This window comes from Pararge aegeria, chromosome 14 (assembly GCF_905163445.1).
Source record: "Pararge aegeria chromosome 14, ilParAegt1.1, whole genome shotgun sequence".
Classification (NCBI taxonomy): domain Eukaryota; kingdom Metazoa; phylum Arthropoda; class Insecta; order Lepidoptera; family Nymphalidae; genus Pararge; species Pararge aegeria.
In genome coordinates, this window is record NC_053193.1 from 15,349,667 (window position 1) to 15,355,666 (window position 6,000).

A 6,000-nucleotide genomic window follows, 5' to 3' on the forward strand; every position below is an offset into this window, starting at 1 on the left:
ATATTTCGCCTTTATTACTTCAAAGTAATTGTTACTCCCAATAAATAATACATGAGCACTTTAATTAACAATTCTTCCAAGTGATTCCTTGGCTATAAATCAGTTGTTTCTGGAAAGTCATAAACACGTTAAGCCATTTTATTTTAGTAAACTATCCTCTATAATCTTTATGTTGTAAGTAAAAATCTGATTAGACTAAGATTTCTTTTAATCTTCCTTTGGCAACCTAAAATCAAATGGCATCTTTTTTTTTATTAAAAAATATTGATTTCAATTAAAAATGTAACAATGTACAGAAACATATTAGATATATTATCGTTGTTTTAAGAAAATGTATAAACTCTACCTACGCCTAAGTGTCGTGTATGTAATTAGTTTAGTAATACTTGCCTTATTTTTAGATTACGCTTAAGTTTTGGACTGATTGATTTAAATGATCTATGTAACATAGTTTTTACACTGCATTTTTATCAAGTCATTGTAACACTATTATTTAAGGGCACAATAGTTATACTCTATTTTTACTTTCATTTATATATGTAAGCAATTTTTTCGTTACTTTTTTGTATGTATACTATGTTTTAAAAATAGAGAAAAACAAGTGCGTTACAATAAATAAAAACCAATATAATATAAAGCGAGATTTTCATTGTGGATTTATGTTTTTAATGTTTCTAAGAAATACTTTACACAATAAGTAATGAAAATGTTGTTTACATGATAAGTCAGGTAAATAGAAAATTATTCTAACTAAACTATAGCCAATATTTAGAACGGTACCACTATTGCCTTAAATTTGGAATTGCACGCTTCGAAACGTGGTCTCTTTAAACCATCATAACACTAAAACTTTACGATTGGTGGACATAATATACTTTCCTACTTTTAAAGCTCACTTCTACTATTAACGCTGCGTGCGGAAAGTCATAGAAATCCATAGTACAAAATAAGCATCTTTTATTTTGATCAGATATTAAAGAATCTGCGTGCAAATCTGATTCTAAGGATACAGCTGATTCGTATGATGATATCTTACTATGGTTAATATTATGCTATAATATTATTGTATTTAGACGTAATCTCGCACAAGAAGCATACAACTGTCATGTTGACAAGCAATTGCAGCAGCTGACAGTTATGGTATTTCATTTATTAAAGAGTCATTTACGATAGAGTGAGTTTTTGAATGTCAAAAAGTTACACCTCGCCTAACCCCGCAGCGTTTAAATGATTTTTTTGTAAGAGTCACTTCAGCAGATGCTAATGGATTACAAAAAATAATACAAAATGGCCATGTCGATGAACTATCATCCCATTTAACAAATTTTCTCTGTTTCAGAATTATAATGCTCATTTTAGTATATGTCATAACTGGCTTTTTAAAATAATACTGCTTTTAAACGATGGTAGTACGGTCAATGATTACGGCAGTGTAGCAACTGCGACAAAAAACTACGGAACTTGTTGGGACGTTCCATTTAGCCGGTAGGTCATGTTAAACGTCCCTATTGTAATTTGATCGTATTATCGATTGCTAAATGGAACGTACTTTAATTGTTTGCCATATCAATTATTCGATTCAATAGTAGAGAATTTGCTATACCTGCTGCTATAGGATTATCCACTTTTTTATTATTTATGTACCTACAATGTAATATTTTTCATTTAAATATTGTCTTCAGGTTTAATGTGATAATTGCTGTGCGTTTTATGGTATCGCCTGATAGTTATACATTTTTTGTAAATATTTTTATCACAGCAAATGTCCATTTTATATAGTGTATCCATTGATAATGATAATCCCATGTGTTATATACATACGTTTGTTGTATGAATGAATTTTATTGCTGTCATTAAATGAGATTTTAAAAATTACTTACGCTTTTTTATATATTAACATCCCCTTTCGTCTACTACAGTCTACAGACGTTATAAAATATTTTAATAAAAACAATCATATATTTATTTATTCTTTAATTCGTACTACAAAAGATTCAAGAAAAGAGACAATTATTTCAAAATTAACTTACACAAGTTCATGGACTACTAAGCGCTGTAGAATTCAATAATTGCAATTATGAACAAATGATCATGATTAAATAAAGATATATATAAATATCAAGTTGTGAACTTAATTTTTAATGTCACGAGTTTAAAAGTTCAAATTTAAAATACCACATAGTTAAAAGTTGAATGAAGTCCTTAGTTGGGCACATATTTTTCTCATCCTACCTCTTCGTAATGCATAATTGAATAATGACTTATTCAGGGTGTACAGATGTACAGAACGAAACGAAATTACCTCGAACTAAAAAAAATTTGTTCGCTGTCAGTGAGATTGAATTTTACTAAAATGATAAGTTTAAGTATCTATTTAAACTGGACTTCCTGCTGCGCAGAAGATTAAAAATGAGGGTGAATAAAATTAATAACCATAGGATCATCGGAAACGCTCTATCATTCAGAATTACAAAAAACTTTGAACATATGGCGTATTAAATTAAAGTAGTAAATTAAAAAATTTACGATCGGCACGTAAGTACTTTGTATTTAAGATGTGCTCCTCTTTCTTCCCGGTACAAACAAAACTCGCGGCAATCGTGGGTCAGCGACTTTACGCAGTCTGATTATTTATAACGGCAGAAGCACCTCGCTAGATAGGTAACTACCTACGTGTTTCGGGTTTTACACGGCATTGCCCCAGAATAACGCCGTTGAGATTTCTCGGTATAAGCGCGTCGAGTATTTCGGAATCGGAAATAAGAATTCTTGGAAATCGCTGGCCTCTGCGGGTGCCGGGTGGAGGACGCTGTACGCTCAAAAGCCGCAGCGCATAGGCCTCGCTGGTCTAGTGGTTAGCATGTTCGACTGCTTATCATGAGGTCCTAGGTTCGATGCCCGGGCCAATGAAAAGTAGGTATTGAGTTTTTCTATCAAGAAATTCTTACATCGGACGTCGATAGTGAGGAAATAGAGAGTCCACCTTTGTTTGCGCTCACACTTTTGAACTATAATTATTATCTCCCGCTTACTGTTCGCGACCTATTTTAAAGTATAATTCAATCTTCAATCTCAATAAGTAGATACTTGTGTTAAGAAAAAGTTAGGACACCCAGGTTTGTGTTTTGTTTTTGGTGAAACTTTTTAGCTTTTCTTAGCTTTTTAGCTTTTCTATACCCGTAGTAACGTCTAAACGATAGGTCCAATTTGAATAATTTAAAGAGATATTATTATTTATTTGGATCTGATAGGAACGTCACCATCTTAAGATTGTACCCATGTTTTGATTGACAAATTAAAACAAAAATCGGTTATTGTGTCCTAACAATTAGGCATTTAGCCTCCCGGACTTTTGTGTAGGTAATAATGATTACTTTAAACATGTCAATCCATCCATCCATACATCCTTACTCACAAACTTTCGCATTTGTAACATAAGTAGGATGGTACGCATGCATTCGATCGCTGTCCCATATGCTTTGCGACTCGCTGTTATCTGTGAATAGTTATGTCCTTTATCTCCGACAATATTTATACGATCTTCATTGAAATCACACAATACATGCTTGATAGTATACACTTTCAAATAAAAAAAGAATTATTAAAATCGGTTCAAATTTAGCGGAGATATGAAGTAAAACTGATAAAAATTTTCATCTCATTGCCCGGGAGAAGCTTATTGTTTATCGGGATAAAAAGTAGCCTATATGTTGACCCGGAATATCAGCTACCACTGTACCAAATTTTATTTGTATCCGTTCAGTAGTGATGCTCGGACAGACAGACAGACCGACAAAAATTAAATAAAAATCTATTTTGGACTCAGTATCGATTATAAAGCATCCCCCGGTCAAAATTTTTAAAATATATTATATGTACAGAAATCTTCCAGTTACAGTTTTATTATAAGTATAGATTATATAAAAAAAGCAGCAATAGCCTAGTGGGTAAGGCCCTCCCTTTCGGAGCAACAAAGGCGTTCAATCGCCTGCACGCAAATCTTTATTTGCGGAGAGCGCCTTAAGCAATTCATTATCGCTTGCTTTAACTTTGAAGGAAAACATCGTGAGGAAACTGCATACCCGGGAGTTCCCAATAATTATGTTTGCAAAGCCGTGTGAAGACTAATAATCTGCTTTTGGCCTTAGTGGTGGACTACAGCCTTAACCCATATTATTCTGAGATCCGCGACTGTTCTGATAAACTTAATCATCATCATCATCATATCTGCCTGATGTGATGACGATGGTAATTTAATGGCCGTAATCCTAGCTGCTTTACTAGTATCGAAACACTTTATACGCAGTCCATGTTTCGCATCACCCATGTCTTAAATTCATAGGTAAAAAAGTAATAAGTAAAGTTATAAGTATATAAAGACATAATAAATCTTATATACGTTGAACAAGAACATAAAATCACCTCTAACTTTTATAGTTCGCACGATTTGGATTGCGTGAAGTTAGATCCGCATTTGAACGTTCATTTTTTACTATTAAATTTGATTTACAAATTTTCGACTTCTAAAATTTGCCTAAAACAAAAGGTACCTACATAAATTAGATCCATTTCACTTTGTTGTTCTATATTATTAAGAAACAACGCTGCGATTACATACCTATGAGTAAATCGCATTCTAGGGATACGGTGAAGATGTAATAAATAACCTAACGCACATAATGCATGAGCTTGATAATTACTGGATAGTCATTACCGGTTTATATAATTTGTTGTCCTATTACCTAGTTCGAGTTTCATTTGATCCCACGGTAGGTTTCATTTTCTAGGAACGGAGACAAACTAAGTTCTCTTGTATAGTGCCGATATTCTTGTATAATCTATGGCAGGTAGTGCTGATGCACCGTGATACGTCGAATGCAGCGTTACGTAAAATAATTACGTCTGTATCATATTATATTCACCCCTCCTTTTTTTATCAATAATATATTTATTTACAACACATAATTAACGTTCAGACGCTGGACACAGGCTGTCCGTCTCATAGCATTGACGTAGGTAAGTAGGATAAAGACCTTATATCTAACCCCACACTGTTTAATGTGGGTTATGTGGCTTTATCAATTATTATTATAACATGATAATGATATCGCGACCGACGATGGCCAGATGACTTAACTAGTCAACTTTTGACCCGAACAGAGAATGGAACCCCTCATGATATGCAGTGGAAGAGGCTTTACACAAGAGCGGTGCCTACTTATTATTCTCATCACTGACCTAATATGAAATTACGTCAGTTATCCTCATACACAATGTGCGATGACTTTATTTAAAAAATTAGTAAAACGGTATGAATAGCCGTCGGATTTCTAACGTAAAGCAATGAGGATACAAACACTGGCATCCAGCCAAAAAAGTTTTTACGTTACGTACGTTGATATACCTTTGCCTTTTACCTACAGGAAGGAATAAAGAGAAAAAAAATTTGTAATATGTAAATTCTAAGTGAAAATTATGGAGGGTAGAGGTAAGGAGAGTCATCTTATATGGGAGAAAAGTTGAAAAAGTGTCCAGTTGTTGCGCTAAATAACAGTTCAAAAATCCTCCACAGGGTATGGTATGAATGTAGCAATCGTAGATGAATTGAAGTATGCCGAGTTAAAAAAATTAATGTCATTATCGACTAAAGTAGTTAATTATTGAGAATTTCAATAACTTACGTTGTACAAAATATTGTGGTAAATATAACCTTACTTCCTTGTTTATTTTTCAAGCCTACTCTAACGATATTTGGTTTGGCGCTTCTTTTAAGGGTTACCTTGATGCAAATGTGGCGCCATCCTAATTTAATACATTTTGACGACACTTTTTCATATACACAGATGATCCTCCTTACCTCTACCCTCCATAGTGAAAATTAAACGCTAAAGATATGGCTTTATGCCATACAATCAAATAAGATATGTTCATTTTAAATCACTGAAGACATAGCTCTACAGTGCCTTGTCCCTATGGGAAGGAATAAAGAAAATAAAAATT